Genomic DNA, 26659 nt, shown 5'->3' on the forward strand with positions numbered 1-26659 from the left:
TACTCCCTACAGTGGAATGAGAAAGAATAATATGAAAAAATGAAGGTTATGAGAAGCATGAATTTGCCATGCTACTTTTTTGGTTTGCTCATGATGTCAGCGTTTGGGAATTTATTTTTTTTTCCCTGAGATATGTGTTAATGCAACCTCAATCTGCTTCAGAAGAAGGACACCAAAGGAAAATGTCCATTAGAAGACCTTTTGGCCCTTTCTGTTTGTTCTGTGTGGAATTTTTTTTTAATTTAATTTTGTAGCGATAGACCCATACTAGGCTAAAGTGAACCTTTAAGGGAAGTAACCCTAAATGTGCCTTCAGGTCCATTCTCTCAGCCCAGATGGGAACGGAAGAGAGATCTTGAGATTCTCCTTCTTGCAAAGAGAAGGGGTCTGCATTTCTAACCTACTGAGTCATTTTTTCCCATACTTGGCATTCAGTAAGCTCTTCAGAGTTGCAGTTACGTGCCAGAGACGTACCAAAAGGGAAGAAGCAAGATTTTGAAGTACTGCCAAATACTGCACATTGTTACACACCAAGGCGCTCCCTGCGCACCCGTTGGCGGCAGGTATTGGTGTGCAAATATTCAGGTGGCAATCATCTTGCATTTATCTGGCTCTTTACGTGGGAAATACTGATCCTGTCCCCCCAGTAAAGGCAGAGAGAGTTTTGCTGCTGATTGCTGCTCAGAATAGACACCGCAGATTTGGAGGAATTTCTCGGGAGAGCAAAGAAAACTGAGGGCTGTCTGCAAACCCAGAGGAGGAAAGAGGTTGAAAAGGTGGCAAATATTTCCTTAAAATCAGAAAGTAAAAGGATTGAATGTCATGACACTGGGTCAAGGGTTGCTGGTTTTGGGTGGCAATGGAAGGAGGAAATGCTGCAGTCTTTGGTCAGGGGGTGGGAAATATGTTTTCCGAATTTCCTGCAAAAGGGCAATTCCACAAAAAATTCAGAACTGAAACACGTTGTTCAGAAAAATTTTAAACATCCTTTGAGGAGTGAGATCTAAGCTCCAAGACATCCAGAGGAGCCAGGGTTCCTGGGGCCTCTGGTCTCCTAGCTGTGGCCAGCCCAGCAATGACCTGCCCTGGAGCAGGGATCCTTGCAGCCCTCAGCTCCCCAGCGTTGTGTCAGGCAACCCAGCAGGAAACACCTCCAGGACCCAGTCCTGTTTGTGCTTTATCAGATTGTCAAACAGACCCCATTTCCCAAAAACATTTTCACTCTGAATTGCCCTTTTCCAGTCTGTTTCACTGGAAAATTCCTAACATGCCCTAGCTGCTATCCAAGGACACTGGAAAAAACTAAAAGGTAGCAAGTTCAAAGCTGAGAAAAGGAACTATTTTTCTCTCCATGATATAATTCAACTGTGAAACTCATTACTGCAGGTTAGGAATTTATCAAGATTTGGAAAAGGCTGGGAATGTATGCTGATGGTGAGCATACCTGTAATTCTATTATGTAATGCTACAAAAGTAGGTTTGGGGAGGGCTGTTTAGGATGAGATCTTTATTGATCTCATGTTATAATGGGATGAAGTGTAATTGTATTACATATAGGTATATACTGCAGAGGCAATTCCTTGTGTTTCTCCCATATACACATCCAACAAGTTTTGGTGCTGGTCATTATAAGAGCAACTGTACTGGCTTACTGGCATCTCATCCTGATTTGATGGGAGAGACTTAAATATTAAGCCTCCATGTTAAATGTTAAGCCTCATCTTTGATGCATTGAAGATGTTAAATCTGAGCATCTGTTCTCTTGAGGTTCTGAGTTGCCTTAGCTCCCATTGGAAATGTATAGCAAATGAGGATTGTTCTCTTCATAGGGGTTTGGGCCCGTGTTGTTGAGACAAAGGAGATGGGGAATGGGCAGCAAAGGTTTCTGGGGTGGTGAATCTGCGCAGGGCAATTGTGGGTACAATAGGTCCCGGAAAGGGAGGGGAGTCTGTAGGAGGAATTGGATGTTTTGCAGATGACACTTCAAATTCCTGAACTGCAAAGACATGGGCCAGGTTTACACTGACAGACGTTGCTGCCTCACTAATTTTGCTAGGTGGGTAATGTCGGCGCTTCTAGCATAGAAAAATCCCCTTTGGGCATGATTTACTTCATCTAATTTTAGCTGCTTAAGACTAAGTCTAGTCATCCAGAGTCCCTATATCCTCAGCAGAGAGAGAAAAGCCTGTCTATAGGATGATTCATCCCTCTTGTCTGATATCTGTCATAAAATGGGTTGAATCATCCTCAGAAGAGCTCATCCCTTTCCACTGACTGCAGTGGGAGCCCAGACACACCAGGTCACACCAGCTGCCTAACGCTGAGATGGCTCATGTGAGGTGAGCTAAGTCTCCCTCCCTGGGTAGTTGTGCTCATACCAGCAACAACAAAAAGCACAAATAAACCAATTTTTTATCAACACGATGTCAATTGTACACGTACCAGGGGAGAGGAGGTTGCCTTCAGAGGCACCCAGCTGAGGTCAGCAAGCTCCTACAGCTGTATTCCTCTCCCTTTCAGCTCTCAGACTTTAATCTGTACCTGTGAAGTCCTCATCTACTTCTCTCTTTAAAGAAGTGAGTAGCATCAGATAGAGCGGAGAAAAATGTAAGAACATAGAAGCGTATCAACCCTGGTGTGCCCCGAAGCTTGCTTGCTTTGTCTCCCGCTGTATCTGTTGGTCTAATGAAAGATACTGAGTCTGCCTGTAAACTTTGCCTGCCTCCTATCCTCACACCATCAAGGCAGCTACAAAGCCACCATTACGTTGCCCTCAGCTGATCTTTGGTGAAGAACATGTGCTAAGCCTGTAATGAGATAAACTTGTGCTTCTAACACAGGCACTTGTCTTACTGGTACCTCAAGCCAGCAGGCCTGCTTGCATCTTTTAAAATTAGAACATGCTTAAGCATCTCATAGTGAATCTCATTTTCATCTGAAAATGGCAACTATTGTGGCTTTTTCACTTAAGAACTTGAGAGGCTATGCATCTGTGAAAGAGGCGCTTTGTCGGCAAATCCTTTTCTGGAACTCTGGAAGTTTCTCTGATAAGAAAATCATAGGAAGCAGAAATGAATGACAACAAAAATACATGGGACGATATTACTCATACAATGACTCTGTTGCTTAAAGCAAGAAAATAAATTCCTCACAAAACCTCAGAGGAGAAGCATGCAGGGAATTTCTGTATTTTGCAAATCCCTCGTTTTGGGTGCATATGTAAGAGTGTTTGCAGTCCGGGAGGCTTCTTACGCTCTAGGTAGACGCTCATTGTCCTTCTATGGAAATACAGAGTAAGTTGAGCAAAGAGAGGCTGCGAGGAGACATCTGTCTCCCACTGGCGAGGAATGTGGGTGTGGATCGCACTGGGCTCCAGCCCGGCCCCTCTGGGGCACTGCCCTTGCGTGGCCCCAAGAACAATAACCACCAGAACATGCTCACAGACCTGCAGGAGGGAAAAAGAAAAGGGGGAAAAAATTTAAATAAATCCCAGTGCAGACTTTAACGTGCCAGTGCGTAACACTCAGTGCTTTTTCCGGAGATAAATGACACGTGGGGATGCCGACACATGCGTGTGGCATTTGCTCACCTGCAGTGGATGCTCGCCGCAGCGGGCAGCTGGCGTTGCAGCACAGAGACCATGGTGGCTCGGGTACCTCCCGAGGGCGAATCATCCTTGGATGAGCTGCGAGAGCCCCCTCTGACCCGTCACTGTCACTCGGTGGGGATCCCTGAGCTGTGGGAAAGCAGAGGGCTGGAAATGCTGCCATTTAAGGGGCGTGTGGTGGAGAGATTAAGAAATCAGCAGTGGCTGAAGCACAATAATGTCTTAAAATAGCCAGTTATGTATTTGCTGCCATCTGTCTCTGTTTTGCTAGCCCACTCGCTTAGACTTCATGCGTACCAAAGCGATTAAGAGCTATGGCTTGTTTTCTTGTTGTGTGTGGTGTGTGTGCGTGCATCCCACACACATGGAGGTGGGCGCGTATTCCCCACGCTGTGTTTTGGAACAAACAGCTCCTGTGATATCTTCTTGCGTAACGCCTTCTCCTCGCTGGCAGTTTCTAAATCCAGACTGGATGTTTTATTAAAACACAGGCCTTCCTCATTTAAAAAAAAAAAAATAGAAAATCTGTGTCAGGCAGCCATTGCAGAGGGACCACTGCAGTAATCCATCCTTTGGTATCTGCAACGCGTGAACCCGTGCTATGTTCTACCTGGCACAGCTGCTGGGCACAGACAGTCTGCTCTGACAGCCAGGACTGCCAATTGCAGCTATGGCAAGAGAAACATCACCTGGTTTGATCAGTGGGATCTTATCGCAGGCAATAACAAGGAGGGAAACATAGGTAACCAGAAAGGATCTGTTGGTGTAGGGGTCAGGCAATGATGCTAATCGATATTTTAAGAATGGGTTCCCTGACTGTTGGTCCTCCCATGTCACTGCTTGGTCATGGATGTAAATAGCGGGTTTGATGTTTTCAGGCATTGGACACTGCTTGGCTGCAGGAACAGTTGGTGATGCTGCAACCTTGGAAAAATCAGGGCAGTCATTTAGCTGTTGTTATCTGCGAGATAACATTTGCCTGTGGGCACCCATGTCTGAAAATATTTGACTTTTGACAGATGTCTCTCAGCCACTACAAACAGGCATTGCTTTTCTTTTTTGCTTCAGTTTCCCCAGAAGCAAACACAGTGGAAGTAGGCAAACTGTGATTTCCTTTAGCTCTGGGTCTGTAGTTCAGACTTAGCAAATGCAGTGTAAGTAAAGCCATTTACCAGTGTAGATCTTCTTAACTACCACTTCTTTATGTGACCCAAAGCAAGCTTTATCACAGGTATGATTTTTATTTAGGCTTGAGGCTTGTTGTAGATGGCTTGAGGCTTGATTTTTAGGCTTAAAAACAAACAAACAAACAAAAGAAATGCAGAGGCTTGTTGTAGATGGCAAGTCTGAAAAATTCTATTTAAAGAAAGAAAAAATCAATTAGAAAATAGACTAGAATACAGACAAAGCTGATGACGCATTACTAGGTTTACTTATAGCTGTTGTACTGCTGTAAATAGAGGGTAAAGAGTGATAGTTTATGGAACCAGGAGATCACTGCATTCTCCTGCATGCTGAACCTCTGGCTGGTTGGTTAGTTTTGGAGGGGGAGAATTATTAGCTATGCCCAAGATTGGGGCGTTTCACTCATCAGATCTAGTGATGAGTACATTAATGTAGAAATGAACAGAAAAGATCGCTCTCGGTGTATTGGGTCAAGTTACAAAGTTTGGGAATAGTATGTAGGAAGGATTTCTGGGGCACACCTTAGATGCCAGCAACTGCTTTTCATAACGGGGACTACCCGAGTCTCTTTGGCAGAAGCAGAGCTCAGCTGTGGTGGGGTTGTTTTTGTTCCCCAGCTGGAGGCTGGATTGCATGCCCAAAGCCGTCTTCACAGGGAAAAAGATGAGATGGGCTAGTCGGAAAGCATGAGGAAATAGCATTCCAAATTTTACCCTTTTAGAAGAAAAGTGATAAGTTTCTGCCAGCTCCAGCTAGGAATTAGCTTCTTCATTTCTGGTTCCAGCTCTGTTGTGGCGGTGGAGGGAGCAGGGGCTTAGTGGGGTCTCTCAGCTCCCCCCAGGGCGGGTTCCTGCTTTGGCATCAGCACGGCTGTACTGCCAGGGGCACTTTGGCTCCGTGGTTCACTCCAGGGACTGCACCCTGCGTTCCTTAATTTCCAAGGCTCTTTGGGGTTTGGCCTTTCGTCTTAGTCTGTTGGCTTTACCCCATGTCTTTGCCATTACGCCGGGCTCCCTCAATCCTGTTTTCTTTTTCCAAACTCCCCAAACCAGTAACTCAACAACCACAGTGAGAGTTTTGGGAGAGAGAGTCAGACAACAAAACATTGCCCCCAGACCTGCATATTTATTTAATGCTTGCTTTTTGAGGCATGCAACCTGCTGACACCCTTCAAAGTGAGTGACTGCCTTTCTCCTGTGCTGGCAGCCTGGAATGAAGAAGCCACCTTGCCCGGGGGGACACCCGTGGCTCTGAGTGACAGGCCTCTGCACGGCAATTAATCTGCCAGCTGGCTTTGGCTGCCACGCAGGAATTTGGGACAAACACATGGATACCCACTTTCAGCAGCAATGGCGTGGCAGGAGTCTTGTGTGGCTGGGTTATGGGAGCTGTGAGCAGCCGTGGGAGCTGGCCACAGAGAGCCAGCAGCAGGCTGCCTAGTTTGAAAAACATGCAAAGTCCACCGGATCCTCGCTGGTGGCTGGAGCTTAGTGTAGGCATGAAAAGGTAGCCTCCAGCCAAATGCAAGCACAGCCCAGATGTTGTTATACAACTAGCACTGCCTGACTTCGCCAGTTAAATCAGGCCATTCTCCTGTTTGTTTGTTTGTTTATTTGTTTTGAAAGGAGAGGGGAACTTCTTTGTTGTATTCTGTAGCTGTAACTTGATTTGTCCTAGCTTTTCGTGTGCTGTTGAGACAAGCTGAGTGGAAATTCCAGTTACATGCTTTCATTTGTTCCCTCTTGGCATGCAGGTTACGGGAACAGGACTATGGGCCCATTGGCCTACGTGTCATTAATCTTCTGGGAACAATGAAAAGAGAGCATTTGAATGTGTCTTGGCTTTTCCGGCAGGCTGTGTCTGAAGGACTTCTCATTTATGTGGCAAGAATAACAAAAAAAAAAAGGGAGAAGAACAATAAAAGGAATCCTTGAGATGAGAGCGCATGTGTCCCTGGGTGTCCATCAGCCTCACTGGATGGGGGCTGCATCCCAATACCAGGAATGAAAGCCCATCATCACAGCAAGGGGCAGGGGAGAGGGCTCCCATTCAGGCGTCCAGAACCCAAAAAGTTGAATAAATGCAGCTTTTGATGAAGAGTTGTTGATGTAGACAACCGTGCCTCTCCCCTAAAAGTTTCCTGAAGGCAAGGCAGAAGGCTGGTATCTGCAAACAGGCGGGTTGCAGCTCATCATGGCTCTTGCTGGAGAGCAACTATTAACCTTAGTGGATGAGGGAAAGGCTGTGGATGTTGTCTACCTAGACTTCAGTAAAGCCTTTGACACGGTTTCCCACAGCATTCTCCTGGAGAAACTGGCTGCTCATGGCTTGGACGGGCGTACTCTTCGCTGGGTAAAGAACTGGCTGGATGGCCGGGCCCAAAGAGTGGTGGTGAACGGAGTTTACTCCAGTTGGCGGCCAGTCACAAGTGGTGTTCCCCAGGGCTCTGTATTGGGGCCAGTTCTGTTTAACATCTTTATCAATGGTCTGGATGAAGGGATCGAGTGCACCCTCAGTAAGTTTGCAGATGACACCAAGTTGTGCGGGAGTGTTGATCTGCTTGAGGGTAGGAAGGCTCTGCAGAGGGATCTGGACAGGCTGGATCAATGGGCTGGGGACAATTGTATGGGGTTCAACAAGGCGAAGTGCAAGGTCCTGCACTTGGACCACAGCAACCCCATGCAACGCTGCAGGCTTGGGGAAGAGTGGCTGGAAAGCTGCCTGGTGGAAAGGGATCTGGGGGTGTTGGTTGACAGCCGGCTGAATATGAGCCAGCAGTGTGCCCAGGTGGCCAAGAAGGCCAATAGCACCCTGGCTTGTATCAAAAATAGTGTGGCCAGCAGGAGTAGGGAAGTGATTGTCCCCCTGTACTCGGCACTGGTGAGGCCGCACCTCGAATACTGTGTTCAGTTTTGGGCCCCTCACTACAAGAGAGACATTGAGATGCTGGAGTGTGTCCAGAGAAGGGCAAGGAAGCTGGTGAAGGGTCTGGAGCACAAGTCTTGTGAGGAGCGGCTGAGGGAACTGGGGTTGTTTAGCCTGGAGAAAAGGAGGCTGAGGGGAGACCTTATTGCTCTCTACAACTACCTGAAAGGAGGTCATAGAGGGGTGAGGGTCAGTCTCTTCTCCCAAGTAACAAGTGATAGGACGAGAGGAAATGGCCTCAAGTTGCACTAGGGGAGGTTTAGACTGGATATTAGGAAATTTTACTTCACCGAAAGGGTTATCAAGCATTGGAACAGGCTGCCCAGGGAAGTGGTTGAGTCGCCATCCCTGGAAGTATTTAAAAAACATTTGGATGAGGTGCTTAGGGACATGGTGTAGTGGTGGTCTCGGTAGTGTTAGGTTTACGGGTGGACTTGGTGATCTTAAAGGTCTTTTCCAACCTAAATGATTCCATGATTCTATAACTCTGCGTGTGGGATTTCCCTGTCCTCACTGCCGCTCACTTGTCACGCTTACCCAGTTACCTCTCCCATATGCTCTGTGGTGCAGGGTTGCTGTTTACTTAAACAGTTACTGGGCTGAATTCTCGGGGAGCTGACCAGGATGAGGCCTCTAGGACCAGGGATTCACCGCTTCCCGGCTTCAAGTGTTGCTTCCCCACAAAACTGGGTTTTAAGGCGGTATGTGCCAACTTTCCTTTGCAGGCACGTGTATTTTAGTTCATCGTTTAGCCTAAGGAGTTCCAGACTTGCTGGTAAGGAAGGTGTCTGAGGAAACTTTGGGGCGTTGATTTTAGGGCTGGGCGGGCAGCAAGAATTCCATTTTGCAAAATATTTCAAGGTGTTGACACTTGTGTCAAAGTGCAATGAAACCAAGACTCTCCCAATTGTTTTTGCCAAAAATAAAATAAAAATAATAATAATATGGGGGAAGAAAGAAGAAAAAAAAATATACACTGCACAATAGCCAACAGCTCAGACTTGTGGCTATTCATTTGAGAAGTGGTCTGTAATCTGGAAGAGGAAGAGCATTCCTACCACCAGCCCACTCACCATCCTGGGGTGTGCCTCCCTAGGCCAGAGGTCCTTTTCTGCACCCAAGAAAAAAAAATGTTTTCTGTATTCCTCATCGAAAAGCGAGCAAAAAACAATAGGTCTCTAAGGAAAGCTTCAGTTTTAATCTACTGCCTTTTCCAAGGGAACACCCCCTCCCTTTTTTTAATCTTCCCTGCCATCTCCAATTATAGCACTCTTTTTGCGTGTTCTCCACTGTGGATCACAGTAGATCTGATGCTCTTGGAATTGCTTATCTTTTTCCAATAGAGGGAAAAAATAATCAGGCGTATACTAAGAACATTTTGGTGTTCAGCTTCACTGTGAGCAGTGTTGTGCCTTTGAATGTTAAATTTCTGCTAATCCTGCAGTGGATTAGTAATGAGCTCCAAGCAAATGCCCTTACCTTTATGGAAAACTGGTGTTCTGAGGGAAAAAGAGGAAAGAGGGGACAGAAAGATGATTTACTGAGAAGAAGGGGGGTGTGTGTGAGAGAAATGGCATCATGCTCAGCTGGATTGGGCAGCTAGGAGGGAAGTGGTGGCTGGAAGTGGGAGAGCAGGCTCCCGCCGCCCTGCAGCTCCTGCCCTGCCTCCATGGGCAAGCACAGAAGGGCTCTCCCTTTGGGAGAAAGCCCCCGGTGTTGCCAGCAGCTCACTTCAGTGCCCTGCCGAAGCGTTTTGGTTTATGGGACCAGATGGGCTATCTCAACCTTACCACTTCCTGCCCTCTCGATCTTTAGGCATAAAGAAGTGGATTCATGGCGTTGCCTCATATCTGTGTCCAGCTTTGGTCCACTTGTGTCTGCGTTCCAGGCTGCATGGGTCAGGGCGAGCTGAGTCCTGAGACCCATCTGCAGAGCCATGGCACGCAATCCATGCCTCTCCACTGACAGGACTGGCAAACGCCGTTCACTGGCACGACTGAAATTGGCCAAGAGCTTGCACTTGGCATCTTGGGGATTTTCTGGCCCCCTGTAGTATGGGAAAGGAGGGTTCATCAGGGTGATAATTTTAAGGTTTTTCCCAGGGTTTTGGTGGGGCTTTCTGGGAGAAATCTGACACTAGGCTGGTGGCCTCAGGGAAGAGCCCAGAGCAAGCAGACCTGCTGGTCCTCACTCAGAGTGGGGCTGCTGAGAAAAGAGCCTCTGACACAGGTACCATATCCATAGGGCAGCTGCCGGTGCTCACTAGCTGGAAACCAGCCACGTGTTCACTGTAGGAAAATGTGAAGACCTCCAGACTGTGAATTCAGTTTATTTTAAAATGTGTTATGAACTCTTGCAGTAAATAGCCAGCTTCTCTTGTGACACAGTGAACAGGCTCTAATGCAGTCTGGCCAAAGGCACGCTGTCCCCTTTCCAGCTCAGATGTCCTATGTTCCACACGTGAGATGGGAAGGGTGAGAGTATCCCAGCAGCCAGCGGAAGGGGGTCCTCCCAGCCAGGCAGGGGAACTGTGCCCAGAGGTTTGGGGCATTGCTCCTCCAGGACAGATGCCCATTGCTAGATCAGGCAGGAGCAGAGATTTCCTCCTTGTTCTTAGCCATAGATTGTTGTTCTGGAGCAAGGTGGGAAAGCTCAGGTGCGAAAGCGTGTCACTTAGCAAGTGGTCTACAAGACAACCTCCAACGAGCTTGCGTATTGCAGTCCGGGTGCTCTGGCAGTGTATTTACTCTAGAATAAATAGTCAACATTACTGATAAGGAAATAATAACTAATATGTGTCAGAGATTTAATTGCATGTTACTGGAATTTTCATCAGTGAAACAATTAAAGGTTTAGACCTTACAAACTGAAACTGCCTGACTGAATGGTGAATGAGAAATTGTGTTCAGAGGGGAACTGCTGGGAAAATACCAATTTACATGTCAGTAGGAAAGCTGCAAAACGTAAGTATCTCTGAAATGAAAAATGAATGGCTTGACAGAAATGTGTATTTTAAGTAAATAGTAATTCATATGCTCTGCAGTTTTAAAGATTAATGATGGGACTTTCACTGTATCAGATTTAAAGCACTGCAGCTTCACAAAGAGAAATCCCGTTAGTGAAGCAGCCTATCTGAAAGTTCATAGTGAAAGGGTAACTGCTAAAAAAAAAATCTTGTATTTCAGCATATCTGCAGGAAGCCAGGAAAACCCAAGTATCTTTTAAATTCAGTTTGAAGTTTTATAGAAAGTAAACTCAAAACCAATATTTTAGTGTTGCTGTTAAAATGGTCTCAAGAAAACTGGTAATTTTTGGTTGTATCAAGGAAAGAAAGCAAAGAGTCCCCCACTCGTGGCCACCAAATCTTGCACAGGAGCCAGCTTGCAGTTGGAAAGGGAACCCTCTTTACCATGAATCTTTCCCTCCCCTTTCACCAATTTTCCAGTGGAAGAGGGAGAACCCAGGAGACAGCCTAGCCCAGAGAGGGGCTGGTGGCATCCACCGTCATCTCCAGACAAAAAAATGAAGGGCAGGATCCTCTGATAGATCTGGGTCTGGAAAAAGCTTAGCAGTAATGAGCATGGCTGAACTGAACACCTCCTTGGCCCCAATCCACCATCTCCACCCTGTTCATTGTTTTTTTTCAGGGGTGTCCCAGCCCAGCCAGACCCAGCTCAATCTAGTGCTCTGTTGTGGCTCCAGGTTCAAGTCCCGTCACTGCCAGCTTTGCAGCAAGGGGTTGAAGCAAGGCTTCTTGCTGGCAACATAAGCACCTCATTGCTTGACTTTCCAGGCATGGGAGCTTCTCTCAGCAATTTCCCACCCCTTCCCCCCCTAAACCTTAAGACAAAGATTACCATTTCTCATCCCATTCCACAAGCAGTCTCTTAAGGGCTAAAATTCACCTCTGTAAGCGCCAGCATTTCTCAGATAATAGCACAACCTGACTCACAGTTTCCTTTTGTTCCTCCCTGCCTTCCTTTCATCCACCTGTGGTATTTCATCTTGCACTCAGTTTGGAAAGCTTTAGGCAGGGCTCCTTCCTTTGTTGTATGTTTGCACACCTAGCACAGAGTGGGAAGACCTGAACCATGACCGATACTCCTGGACAACACTGCATTACACACACATAAAAAAAAAACAGCAATAGGGAGACGAGGATTTGTTGGTACTTGAACTGTACTCAGCATCCCCAACCTCCCCATGCAGTCACCAGCTGTGTGCTGATGGGGTTCGGTCCCATGTGTGGTGGAAGAGGTTATCTAGCTTTGGGAAAGTCAATTAAATCTCAGTATGTCTCAGCTCCTCAAAGACGTTTGAGTCCTCCTTTGTGAACTGTTTTACTGTTTGTGTTGATGGAGGCCACCACGCACTGGCTGCTACAGAGACAAGGCGTAGTGAGGTTAAATCCAGAGATATACTAGGAACTAAATGTAATGGTCCCGCTGCTTAGGTCCCCCTAAGACAAGAGGCTTAGGGGAATATATTAGTGTGTGTGTGATATCTGTATGCATTATATACACTTTTGAATGAATTATAAATATGTTCATGTGTTTATTTTGCATCCCTAATACTTTATTGATATGGTTCATCTCACTGTTTCAGTGACCTCATGTTTCTCTTGTATCTACAGTGCATGAGGAAATAATTTGGTTCAGTAAAGAAGGTTTCAAACAGAGAATCTTTTATTTCCTTAGTATTATCAGAGGAATGGTTTGAAAGGAATGCAGCAGCTTGGAAACAGAAGAATACTGCTTTTATTTTTTTGCAGGTGTCAATGTGAATAGGGGAATAGTTGCTAGCAAGAATCTTTGGAATAAATTAACACCTACCAGAAATACCTTGGGCCTCAGACCAGCAAAGCAATTAAGCACGCGCTCAACTCGGAACACTGCCTATTTTGCAAGTCACTTACGTGCATAATGTTAAACAGAGGCTTAATTACTCTGCAAGATCATACAAAAGCAGGGCTGGAAAGGACCTCAAGAGATGACCTAGAGCAACCCTGACAGCTGTTTCGCTAACCGTCCTCCAATGACAGGGTTTGTACAACCTCCTCTGGTAGCTTGTTCCCACTGCTGAACTATCCTTCCAATGAGAAAGTTTTGGGGGTTTTGTTTTTTTTCCAGGCAACTAGCGCCGTTCTTCTTTGTGCAAAATAAACAAAATTCTCCTTAACGCAGAGAACAACTAAGCTCTGTTCTTTGTGCAACACCCTTCTTGCATGCTGCAAGACTGATAGCATCTCTCCTTCTCTCTTGTTCTCCCCCTGCTCCTGTTTCTGTACTGAACAAAGACAGTTTCTTCAACATTTGCTTGAATAAGGTGTTTTTCGCATCACATATCCGTCCCATTGCCCTCTTCTGAACTCACTAGTGCACTGACCTCATCTCAAGGGGGGAACCAAGCTGATGCCCCACCAGTGTCACACAGAGCAAGCTGATCACCTCGTGTTTCACATCCAGCCCTCCTATTGATACAGCTTGAAAAAAAAAATTCATCCTCTTTTCCGTATGCACATCGAGTTTCTGGTCCTCTGTAACCCCAAGATCACTTCTTGGTGTGCTGTCACTTTTCTGCTTATTCAATCTACTTTATTTGTGCATTCAAAAATGCCTCATCTTTGCTGGATTTCATGCTGCTGATTTTAAGCCCCTCCCCACTTGGGATCATTCACAAGCTTTATAGCTAGTGCTGTAGGTGCTGAGCTCACTGTCAGTCCCTGCCTCTAATGAATAAGGTGAATAGAGCAGAGACTAGGATAAATGCACAAAGGACTTTCTTAAATGTCATTCTGCTCTGACAATGAATGACAGATAACTGGTCTCCAAGTGCAGTTTTTCACTCCATGGCACATTCAAATGAATGTGACTTCACCAAGATCATATTTTCCTATTCTGCTTCTCAGAATATTGTGTAGGAGAATGGCATCCTGCTTCTTTCTTAATTAATGGGCTACTTACCCAGTAAAAGAATTGGTCTGACATGCCTTGTTCTTAAAACCAAAAAAACCCCAACCTGCACTAGCTGATATTTGTCAACACATTGTTCTCTTGGGATTATAACTTGGTTATTTAATTATTCATTCTGTTATCTTTCCATTTATCAAAGTTAGGCAGATTAGTTTTGAATTCCCTGGCTCCTCCTTTTTCCTCTCTATAAAGGCAGGTCCTCTCTCTGCCATTTTCCACCCCTCTGGGAAATCCTCTTTAAACCTTGAATTCTTGCAGATAATAGCTAATAGCCCAGTCTGCTTTGATTAGTTCCTTAATTACACTAGTGTGAGTTTCATCAGGCCTCATGAACTTGAAAGCATTTATCTTATCTAAAAACTGTTTGGGCAATTCTTTTTTTTGTCTTGGCCTTTATACTTATCACCTGCTAAATCAATTTCACAGTTAACTTTTTTACAACGGCTTGAACAGCCTTCTCTGTTTCAGCCCTTATTTCTCTTCTTTATCCAATAACTAACAGGTTTTCTGTGTTGTCCAGTTGCTTCTGGACATCTGGGAAGCCTTTTATACCCCTTGCTAGTTGCTATTCATTTTGCATTGACATGCTTGTGCTATTCCTCTATGTTAATTCATCAATACAAGTCTGCACTTCCACTTCTACATTAATTTCATTGACATGGCAATCTTCCACAAGCTGCCGGTGCTGTCCTATTGCTCTTCAGCTATACTTCCTTTTCTCCTCTGTGACTCAGACTGCTTTGTGGTTGTCCAAATATAGGCTTGTATAGTAACTTTTCTGCACTTCTTCCCTCCAGAATTTCTTCCTGCAAGACCTGACTTACCATTTCTGTGATGCTGTTGACGTTTGCATTTCAGAAGTTGGTGTTTATTTTGGGTTTTTTTACTCTTTTCATGAACGCAACCATTTTGTGACCATTGTCATCCCCCTTGCCTTACATTTTAAAGCTTGCATTCCATTCCTGCCTACTCAGTGGCACCAGGACTAAAGTATGCACTCCTACCACAGACAAATACCCTTCTTTCTTGGAAATACAATTTTTACTATAGTATTCTAAGAGCATGATGAACTATGTCCTGCCCTATTCAATTAATTACTCACGTAAAATTTCCTCATCACCAAGTCTTTATTTGCCTTGAGATTTGCAGTAACCTCGGCCTGATTCATGGTCTGTGCGTGCTGCCTTGTATGTTGAGGTCAGGCTTGGCGCTGTTGATTTCATTATGGGGTGCAGGAGTCTGTAAATTAAACCTTTTATGGAGCGATAACACCTCCAACATCTTCTTGACCCAGGTACCTCCCAGTATTAAACAGGGTATTGCTGATGCTTTAGATCCCAAATCCAGTAAAGACTGCAAAGCATTGAGACATCTGATGATGGCCAGATGCCCAATGGTCAGCCCATTATATTTTTTTGTTCTTCAAACGTGTAATTGCATGTACTTACTTACATGGACTTCTCTGTAAAAATTTAATGCTCAGAAGGTTTGGCAGTCCTGAATACGCTGGGCAGGTACCATCTTTGTGTTGTCTGGAAACCTGATACCCCCAGGGCTCATTATTAATATCATTAAATAATCAGAGAGTCAATAAAAATCTCATCCAGAGCATGAACTGGTCATACTGCAAAGGATCTACCTTTAGTTACGTTGTCAGTTTGAGGCAGTATGTCTGTCCAATGTTTTTTCTTTTCCTATCGGCAAGGAAAGGGAGAGGCCACCAAGGCAGAGAGCAGTGGGGAGAGAGGTGTGATCCTCCCGCAGATCCGCTCTCGTGTTGCGCAGATGCTGTAGTGAGCCTGGCACCTCTGGGCTCTCATGAATGCGTGGACCCTCGGGCAGGGACAAAGGCTTTCCCAAAAGACAAACAGCACTTCCACTGCGGGGTCGGGGGCTCCCTGTGCTCCCATCATCTTTACTGGCCTAAACATGGGTCTGACAGCACGTTTACCCAGTGACTATTCTTAAAACACTTCTTTTTTTGTGTGTGTTGCTTGTTTGATCCTTTGAAGCGATGGCTGGCACCTCCGCCTTGCCCGGCCAAGGTTGCTGGCCCCGTGCAAATCCTTGGAGTCCTGGATGGCTTTATCAGAAGTCTCCCCGCTCCTGTTTAACGAGTGCCATGGTTACGAGCACCGCTAGACTGATGATATTCACATGCAGGAAACAATGCAGGGAAAACAGGATTTGCATGGCTCCGGCTGCACTGCCCCAAGAATTGCAGGAAGTGATTGTACTTTATGAAACCGTCTGTGCTCCGCTAGATTGTCTATAGCTTTTAAGGTCAAGCTGTAGCACACCGCGTTTGAAATGCCCTTTGTAATAACGAGGACTGTTTATGAACTGGAGTACAGGCTGTATTGTTTACCCTGGGCTTTGGTTAAAAGGTGCTATATTTCAGCCTGTTTTGCAGGATGGCATGGGGAATCTATCATGGGCCTTTCTGGCATGGGCTTGGGCTGGGTTCAAAGGGGGAATGTCCATCATGTCATCTGAAGTATCCCCCGGCATGCAGAAAGTCACGCAGCAAGTGCGGCCGCCCGCCGCCGTGCAAAGCCAACAAAAGAACCGGGGGAGAAAACGTGAGGGCCTGTCAGGGTCCCAGGGCATTGCTCCAGGGAGCTGCCCCCTTGGAGTGGGGAGAGGTGTGAGCCCTGCAAAGGATGTGCTTGACCCAGAGAGGGGCAGAGCGGCGATGCATGGGAACCACGGCCCCTGCCAGCTAACTAGGAAAGTTCTGGGAAGCAGCCATAAATTCAAGGTCCCTTCTCTGCTAACTCCCCGATTCTTTAAATCACACGAGCGCTGCCTCATGCAGACACAGGTCCGTGCAATGAGGCTGTGAACAATGCATTTCTAATCCAGCCGCGCTTTGCAGAAGTGCTCAGGAGCTGTTTCTAGTGCCTGGCTCGGGTTTAACAATACCAGGGTTAATAAGGAGAGCGCACAAGGCTCCAGCAACTAAATCTGCATGGCTCAGACTTGCCCAAAAGAAAGGGGGGACTTTTCCAGCAGACCTCTTGCTTTATATTGTGTTGAAGGCTGCAAACCAAAAACCTAGCTGCTAGCCCTCTTTGGGCTAAGAGCATTGATTTTTCAAAGTAGGTTGCTTCTGCAACTTGCCAATCATCCAGAAAAGCTGTGCCTAAAATGAATCAGTGCTGCTCATGTCTCGGCAGCGAAGAGGACCTGCCTGTGTGATCAGTTGCACTCCTGCTATAAGAAGTGTAACAGGCTCAGGGCCTTTTGGTGTGGCCACCAGTGACAATCACAGAATCGTATAGGTTGGAAAAGACCTTTAAGATCATCAAGTCCAACCGCAAACCTAACACTACCAAGACCACCACTACACCATGTCCCTAAGCACCTCATCCAAACATGTTTTAAATACTTCCAGGGATGGCGACTCAACCACTTCCCTGGGCAGCCTGTTCCAATGCTTGACAACCCTTTTAGTGAAGTAAAATTTCCTAATATCCAGTCTAAACCTCCCCTGGTGCAACTTGAGGCCATTTCCTCTTGTCCTATCACTTGTTACCTGGGAGAAGAGACCGACCCCCACCTCTCTACAACCTCCTTTCAGGTAGTTGTAGAGAGCAATAAGGTCTCCCCTCAGCCTCCTTTTCTCCAGGCTAAACAACCCCAGTTCCCTCAGCCGCTCCTCACAAGACTTGTGCTCCAGACCCTTCACCAGCTTCCCTGCCCTTCTCTGGACACGCTCCAGCACCTCAATGTCTCTCTTGTAGTGAGGGGCCCAAAACTGAACACAGTATTCGAGGTGCGGCCTCACCAGTGCCGAGTACAGGGGCACCTCCCTACTCCTGCTGGCCACACTATTTCTGATACAAGCCAGGATGCTGTTGGCTTTCTTGGCCACCTGGGCACACTGCTGGCTCATATTCAGCCGGCTGTCAACCAACACCCCCAGGTCCTTTTCCACCAGGCAGCTTTCCAGCCACTCTTTCCCAAGCCTGCAGCGTTGCATGGGGTTGCTGTGGTCCAAGTGCAGGACCTTGCACTTGGCCTTGTTGAACCTCATACAATTGCCCCCAGCCCATCGATCCAGCCTGTCCAGATCCCTCTGCAGAGCCTTCCTACCCTCAAGCAGATCAACACTCCCGCACAACTTGGTGTCATCTGCAAACTTACTGAGGGTGCACTCGATCCCTTCATCCAGACCATTGATAAAGATATTAAACAGAACTGGCCCCAACACAGAGCCCTGGGGAACACCACTTGTGACCGGCCGCCAACTGGAGTAAACTCCATTCACCACCACTCTTTGGGCCCGGCCTTCCAGCCAGTTCTTTACCCAGCGAAGAGTACGCCCGTCCAAGCCATGAGCAGCCAGTTTCTCCAGGAGAACGCTGTGGGAAACCGTGTCAAAGGCTTTACTGAAGTCTAGGTAGACAACATCCACAGCCTTTCCCTCATCCACTAGGCGGGTCACCTTGTCATAGAAGGAGATCAGGTTGGTTGGAGATCAGGTTGACGATGTGGACATGTCAGAAATGTCGTGGGTGGTTAGGGACTTGCAGAGGCCATGGTGGAGTCTGGAAGCTGAAAAATGTCCTCCTTCAGACATTTCAGTGCTCCTCCTCTGTTTCAGTGAGCCTTCGGTTAGCGATCACACCAGATGGCAGGTGGGTAAATACAGGACAGCAGCCCAGGGGACTTGCTGGGACCTATGACGACTGGCAGTGTGCTGTGACTTAAATTCAGATTTAACTTGATCAATATGGAGATGTCCCTCCTGGAGGACTTTGTAATCAAGATGCGACATGCTCACAGGAAGGAGGGAGCATCCAGCAGGTGTTGGGAGAGGAAGATGGGGAACACGGCTGAATCCTCCAAGGGGTCACTTGGTGCCGGTGTTTCGCTGGCAGGAGTCTGGGTTGTGGACGTACAGACTCCAGCAGCAGCCCTCGGGTGAGGGGGCATGAAACCAGCCCCTGCAGCAGCTGAGGAAAAGCCTTGGCATGCTCTCACTCTGGTTCACTCCCTCCTTCCCCATGATCATGGTCAGGGGAAAGAATTTACCCCCTTCCCAAGATACGGCTGGGCCCTGGAGTAGGTAAATTGCCTGAAACGTGTCCTAAACTAAGCAGTCTGCTATTGGTCCTGCTCATTTTGCTGTTTCTGTATCACAGGGGAAGATCTCCTGGCCTCAGAATAAGGGAAATACTTTGCTTGGGTAGGCAAAATCTCCTCCCTGACCAGGACCAAACTGTGGAGAGGCAACCAGGCAGCCTGGAGTACAGCATTGTTTTCTAATAAATAAAACTCAAGAAGAGGAGTTAAAGGAACACATAATTAATGTTTGCAGCAGATGCTGAGGGACGAAACGCTTGCTTTTGATAGACATCTTTCACATCCCCTCCTATCGCTCCTTTGAGCACTCTCATTTGTTCATTTTATCCACCTGTTGAATCTTGACATGAATTAAAACTTTGAGTCCAGAGCAGAAATTTGGTTTGGACAGAGTACTTGCACAGGAGCGTGTTTGCTGGGCTGCAGCTGGGCCTCCCTGTTGTCATTGCAACACCACTAATAGCTCCTGCCGCCAAGGAAGATGTAGGCAGGAGAAGGCACCCGTCCCAGGCACCCCCAGCTCAGATACCGGTTTGGCAAAATCCTTTGGTGCGGTCAGTATTTCCTCAGCAGAGAAAGCTGTTGGCCTCTGATGCACTCTTTGCACATCTCCTCCCATCCACCCCCTCCAAGTCCTTCTGTATTGGTCTTGTTGTCCAGAAAAATTGCTCTGATTCATTCCCCTCTGTCTTTATCCAAATTCTAGTACCTCATGGCACTAAAACTTTTAAGGATCATCACCAGCAGTCCATATATATTGAGAAGAAGGGGCAACAGAACTGTACACCAGTGGACTATGATAATCCCCAAGTGCTGAGAAGATGGGAGCTTCTAAGGGAGCTAGGGATGGACACCACAAGGTATGGGGAGGGGACAGGTGAGAGGTGGCTCAGGTTAACAAAAATTAGAAACCGGAGGTTCTTCAAAGTATTAGTCACTTTGAAAAAATCTTGGCATGCGTGTATCTAGTGTGAGCAAGCATAAGGATCTGAGTTTATTTTTATTGTTTAGCAGCTAGTTGTGGTTAAAGCATTAGATGCTGTTCAGACACAGTGCACCATATCCTCCAGGGTATGTAAAGCAGAAAAGTGAAGAGGTGGACAAAGCAAATCTTAAAAATAACATTGACTTTTCTGGGTTCACTTGTATGTCTAAGATTAGTCATGAGTGAGCTTTGCCCGATGAAGGACAAATGCTCAGCTCTTTGCTGGTAGAGCCCCGTTCCTATGAACCCACTGATCATCTTTCGGCAGGGACTGAAGAGTTTTGACACCCCCAGATTGTTCATTACAGCAGCTGTCGGGTGGTTATTCACAGTTTATCAGATATGATCACTTGTTCTGTTTCCTATTGGTTTTCTTCCTGGAAAACTGGAAGCGTGTACCCAGGAAGATGATGACCGCATTCTTAGAGCAAATACATGAAACTTCTGAGGTTGAGAAATATTTTCGTGCATGCCGTACATGTGAGTAACGAGGAGAATAACCTCCCAAAAGCAGCAGAGCAGCTGTCTTTATTTGAGACTCAGTTCTCAGACCTTCTCTCTTTTTTAATTTGATCACTTTCGCATGTCTGATAGGGCACATAGGGGACTCACATTGTAAAACATGGCACACTCCCACCCTAAGGGCAGAGTTGTCCCCCTCCTCCCCCCCCCCCTTTTTTTTTTTTTACCAAATGAGAAGCTGGTTGTCTGGCTCAGACTTTGAATGTGAAATACTGAGGAGAGAGACCCAAAGCCACGGTCAGCCAAAGGAATAATTTAAACTACTCATACAAGGGTGGCTTCTAAAATAACTGGAGCCTATCAGGGAAAAGACTGCAGTGCCAGACTAGGACAGCTGATTTAAAAGCACATATCTGCAATCCAATAAGCTGGGAATTTGCAGCTTAAGGGGGAAATATAGCAGAAGACATTTAAAGACTGGGAATGAGTAAGTGAGAAAAGAATTAAGAACAAAGGACTAGAAAACACTTGTTTGAGCAGTACCCAGAAAAATTGGGACTTCCTAACTTAGGCCTAAATTAAACCTCTTTGTAGGGAGAAATATTGTCATCAGTTAGGAGACAGAGGTGATAAAGCTGCCAAGGAAGGGAGAAAAGGAGCAACAGGGCTTTAGGGCAGAGCCTGTATGGAGCACGAAGGAGTAGAGGGCAGGGTGTCAGGGGAGCTCCTACAAGCCTTTCTCAAGCACCCAAGGAAAAGGAGCAGAAAAGGACTGGAGCCAGTAAATATTATTCTCAAGATAAAAAGAAAAGCATTTTGTAAAGTGCATGCTAAACCTCTGTCCCAGCATTCTGCAGCCAGGGTTTAAAAAATGACTCGGTCCTGTACAGGTGTTTGCAAACTCTGTGACTACACTAGATGCAGCCAGTATTTGTATAATAAAGCTCAAGTCCCCAGTTCAGGGGTATAGTAATGGACACATAGTAGGAGCAAACAAGTAGCATCATGATTGCCTGTCTGGTTGTCTATTATGCACAGCTCTGATCTTTTGCTCTCTTTCTCCCCTTGTCCTGTCCACAAGGCGAGAAATTTGCGGGACATCCCTTTCGCCACCCTTCCCCATGACCATCCCAGGTGCTCAGCGCAGGGACATCTGAAGCTGTAGCTGATGAGTAGATCCTGCAAGACGATCTGTAGTTCCTACCAACCACCAGAGCACGGCTCTCTGGAGAACAAAAAAGTAAAGTAAAAAAACCCCAAAGCAACCTGACATAAATTACACATGAAACTTTTGACCAGTTTGGCTCCCAGCTTGTAACAACAGCTTTTAAGAACTCTGCTTCACTTGCCATCAAGAATAATTCCAAGGTCAGCAGATCATAACCCTTTATCAAATGATAAATATTTGCCTTCATAACCTCAGCACAGCTTGTGTGACTGGGGCAGGAAGTTAACTTCCACCAAAAGACTTTTGTTTGTTTGTTTATAACAAGTGGCTAATGTTGGTACCGGAGTCTGTACTGAGACACCTAACTACATGGCTCAGTTTTCCAGTGTAACGCACTTTGTTGCTGTCACGGACAGAACCGGTTACCTGTGAAAATCAGCCTGCGCTTATGAGTCACTTATCCAATTCAAGAGCTTCACTCTAGATTATAGTATTTTCAAAGCTTCATTTTTCTTTTTTTACAGCATTCAGAGTAATTCACACAATTTTAATTTTAAAATGCAAAATTCAACGCGTGTTAGTATGTTTGCAATTTTGGTCCTTTGCCAAATATTTATTTCCTATTGCTTGTACGTTTTATTATAATTTCTTATTGTTAATTGTTTGATTTCAGTCAACACATTAAACCTCTAGGGCGTTATGCAAACTCGTTCTTACCAACCCTGGCATTTCACAAATCTTCAGTGGTGTTGCTCTTATTTTAAATATTATAAAGAATTTGAGATTCTTTTTACTTACGTTCTGGCTTTCCGGCCTCTTGGATGCATTCAGGTGGCACTTTCAAGCTTTTCCCTATAGCTGTGCAGGCATCCTTTCTCTAAAGGGAAACTAAATAGCACGCAGTCCCAAAAGCCCAGAAGCTGGGGTTTTAATTAGGCCATGAACTATTTCCCAACTCACGGTTAAAGTTGGCAACATGACAGACAATTCAGAAGAGATCAGACCAAGGCATAATTGAAAGAACAGGCTGTAGAGCTGAGATACATATTTGCATTTAGACTGGTCTGCAAAGTGCTAGGGTCCTCAGCACAACGCTTAAAATAAATAAATAACTAAAAGAACAGTACGTTTAAAAGCCAGCAGGAGTGAAAGTGCTTTTCTCTGTCTTTTATGTGAAAAGTTTGCACAGCAGCCAAAAAAAAGCAGCCTCAAGAAAAAAAATTTCAAGCAAACAAATGGCTGCTAAAAGAGATATTTACCTAAGACTCCTGCAACATGAAAGAAACCTGTGGAGAGTTTTTTGTATGCATTTTTAGTCAAAGTGTGTGGACAGCTTTAAATAAACGTGAAAGGTTGAAATCCTCTACCACCACTATATATCCCCCTGGCTTAACAACAAAATCCCTAAAGTATGTTTGTTGACAGACTAGTAACAATTGCAGAGTTAATACGGTTATTTACCACCCCACCCCCTCCCTTTTATTTTCTTCCTCCTTTCCCCCTTGATGGTTGCAGAAGCTTTGCCCATATGTATTTTATTTGCTCATTGATTCAGCTCAACTCTGGTTTAATCCAGAACAACAAGAGTAAATGAGGCCTGGGTTTCTTTTTTATTATGATGACTCTTTTTTGCCGGTACTGTTTGTTTGGACATTAGGGAGGCCTGGGGAAAAGGGGCGTTTGAAGCGTGTCTCCTAGGATGCCTTATTAAAGGATGGCAGTTTCTTATCACTTCTCATCACACAGCTGTGGCCTCTTAATTCCTGTTGTTTCTCAATATGCATTCTTTAAGCATTTCCATGTTGACAGTGATATAATTTGTGGCATGTCCTCCCCCCTTTCCCTTTCTGTTTTCATCTTATCTGATTTGTTGTTGCACTATTTTTTTGTTTTGGGGTTTTTCTCTGAACTTGCAGGGAGCTATTTTTAAGTTTCACAAAGTTTTAAAACGGAAGAGAAAATAAAAATGAGGTCTGGGTGGAAGAATAAGCAGCGGATTTTGGGAATGCTGGCAGGCATTACAGTATGGACTCTGGCCGCTTTTCAAGGAGGATGGCCTGGTCTTAAACGGCCACTTTTAAGACCAAGATGCAGTGCACATGGTAGAGCAGTCCCGAAGGGTTCTGAAAACTGGAGGTGATGAGGTCGCATTAGCTAATTTACGAAGCGTATAAACCCGAGGCTCAGAGGGCAGGCAGCAGCAAGCAGCTCCAGTGCAGCAGGGCTCAGAGCCCCTTGGAGGGGAAAGTCCCCTGGATGAAGGGCTGGCAAACCACGGCAGAGAACAGAAGCATTGGGAGGGCCAACGGGCTCCCGCTTGACACAAAACACAAAACTTACTCCGTACGTGGCTGAACCAGAGTCCCATGCTGGAGCAGTATGCTCATGTAATGGAAAGGATGAATCTGAAGAGGTGGAAGTCATGGCTAACACGCATTGCTCCCCCTGGATTAGAGTGTCCTTAAGATGCTCCTCAGTCTCCTTCTCCTGCACTCAAAATTGCCATTTTGATTTGCACACGAGGCTGAGAGATGAGCATTGGAGGTCATTGCTTTGTGCTCAAGTGTGGACTCAACATCCAGCATCAAGTGCCTAGGCTAGTCACAGAGACAGGGTTAGGGGAAGGAAGCCACAGAAAGGGCAGCAATACTACAAAGCCTTTCAGAACAAGGGAGGAGGGCAGGACTGGGAGCTTTGCTCCCTCTGGTACTGTGGTGACTGTTCGCCCTTGGCGCTGGGTTCACACGCAGCCCCTCAAGGTTCTCACCAGCACCGCAGGGACCCTTTGGAGGACTCTGCAACATCCCTGGAAGGTTACTGGACTTTGAATTTTCCTTTTTTCAGTAGCTGACCATAGATTTAGGAATGAGAAAAGTCTCACCTCACCTCTTTCTTCAGCCCACGTTCTCCCTCCCCAGTTATATAGCGCTCACCATGACAGTATGAACACTGGGAGTAAGAAAATAAGAGAATGGGGATCACTAGGAATGTAACACCTCACTCACAAATTAGTTACTGTTACCAAATTAGTGACTATTAAAAAAAAATCTTCTCCCCCTAAAATTACCTGATGTTCCTGCCAGCCAGCTCATATGCTGGATATAAATTAAATAATAATCTGTAATAGAGCCAGTAAAGCTGCTAAAGAAAGCACCCACAGAACATTTCAGACAAAATAAGGAAGAGTTTTCAATGGCCAAGACATTACAGCATCATCTGAAATTCCCTAACGTGTCTGTCCTTAGAAGGTCAGTGTGGAGAATTATCGCGCAAAGCAAAAACAGATCTGCACAATAGAAACAAATAGGCATACAGAGAAAGGGAGTGACTTGGTACTTTTGCATTGTGTACCCACAGCGTGCCCATTTTCCTTGGCTTTGCTGCTGTTTTCCTTCCTTCTAGGCATTGCTACTCGAGTTTTCTCCTGACCGCTGTGGCCGAAGTGGAGCAGTTGTCCCCTTCGTGGTCTGGGCTTTCTTCTCGCATTGGAGTATTGAGTCTTGACTTCTTCACTTTTAGTGAGATGTCTTCCCCCCTTCATGAAGTTTACCTACTAAATTCTTTCTTTTTAGCATCCCAGCGTGACTCAGCTATCACCATGACAGGACTATTACGAACAGAGAAGATCCTGATAACCTGTGGGCCAGCCTGTGTGTTGATGCTCAGGTTGGTTTCACTAATGCCTTTTAAGGGTGAAAAGGCAAGCTAAAGATCAGGCTGATGATTACTCTTACCCTGGGCCTTTGGTCTTGCCTTGGCATATTTGCTCAGGCCACTTGTTGAAGTGCCCTGCTGTTAGAGCCTGGGGCTGCACTGTGGAAATGGATCAGGGGCTGTAGCTGGATGAAACGGGGATGGCATTGGAGGGGGGGAGAGGAAATTGCATCCCGTATACTGAGAATCCTGAAACGAGTGTGGCAACTCAAACGTATTTACCAGTACTCAGGCTAAAACACAACATGCCTCTGTTTCGTTTTAGGGGTTTTGAGAGAATTTTCCATCTGAAAACTGCAACACCTCCGAGTCAAGGGATTAGGTCCTTGCTTCTGATTTCCTTGACTGTAAAAATCAGATAAAACTATCCGACTTTTTTTGCTCACTGCTCCTGTTATTCCAGATAGATTTCTAAACCTGAGATTTCACAGAATTATACAAAGTTGCCCTGAAAAGGGGCCTCAGGAGATCTCCTACTGCATCCCTCTGAAATGAAGTATTCTTCCACATATTTCATGGAGAGTTTCTGGGTCTGTTTTCAGTACTCCTTGGTGTTTGTTATTCAAGGTTAAACACATGACACCTTGGTTGTTCCTCACAGGCCATATTTCCCAGCCTTTTGTCATTCCTTTTTCTCAGCTCTGGGCCCAGCCCACCTCATCTATCTCCTCCCTGAAGTGCAGCCTCCAGTACCAGACCCAGTGTCCAAGCTGAGGCCTCAGCAGCACTTGGGGCAGGGGGGGAGAGCAGATTTGAGGAGATTAATACGAGTGTCGTGAGAAGCTGGATCAGCAGACTCCCCCGGGAGACTGCTACTGCCCCCTCCCCCCTTGGTACTGATGCTGATTTTGGAGACAAGTCCCCAGGCTTGTTAAACATGCAGAGACTTAGGCTCAGGATGCTCATCTAGAGACATATGGCCAACCACTAGTACTCATAAAATGCCAACTAACCTCATAAGCATCTAGTTGTTTTTTCGGGGTTTCTTTATGCTTGGGTTTCCATCGGGGATGTCTGGTTTTTGCTCACATCCACGTGGGTCTGATGACACAGGTCTCCTCCGAGCAGATCTCACACCTCAGCTTTGCCAAGGCTTGCAGAACGAGCACTGCCCTACCTCATTTTACATGTTGAAAGGCTGTTTTCAGGTGTCCCCTCAGTTGTATCTTTTCCTACACTTTTCATGTTTTTTCCTCCTATTTTCTAATCCTTTTATTGTCAAGATATGTGGGCATACACAGATTCCTCTCTCCCAAAAGTACTTTTCAGACAAAGAGAGGACACTGCAGTGTAAAGGGCACTCAAATACGCTGCCCCGGACACAGGTTCACGTTCTGCCCCTCAATGATGTTGGTTTCCCCATGTGCCAGCCAGTACTTTAACCACCGGGTTTTTCGGCCCCTCACAGGCACCATCCCCTTCAGTCAGGTCGTGCAAGGATCGGCTTTTCTATGAATGTTTTAGCTGAAATCCAGGGGAAAGACTGTTGCTGCCAAGTCTGGTTAAAAAGAGATGTTTACATCCTTGAGGGAGCAAAGCTGAGGCCACAT

The 26659-nt window shown here is 46.0% G+C and overlaps 1 long non-coding RNA gene across 1 annotated transcript in view; it reads left to right on the plus strand.

Moving 5' to 3' along the window:
* Positions 1-25485, plus strand: part of LOC140647021 (uncharacterized) — a 37223-nt gene extending 11738 nt beyond the window's left edge. The window contains exons 3-4 of the long non-coding RNA XR_012040636.1: positions 24968-25061; positions 25375-25485. This is a non-coding gene — a long non-coding RNA (uncharacterized lncRNA). The remainder of the gene's footprint in view (positions 1-24967; positions 25062-25374) is intronic.
* Positions 25486-26659: the final 1174 nt, after the last annotated feature.

Source organism: Ciconia boyciana, chromosome 2, assembly GCF_034638445.1.
Source record: "Ciconia boyciana chromosome 2, ASM3463844v1, whole genome shotgun sequence".
NCBI lineage: Eukaryota > Metazoa > Chordata > Aves > Ciconiiformes > Ciconiidae > Ciconia > Ciconia boyciana.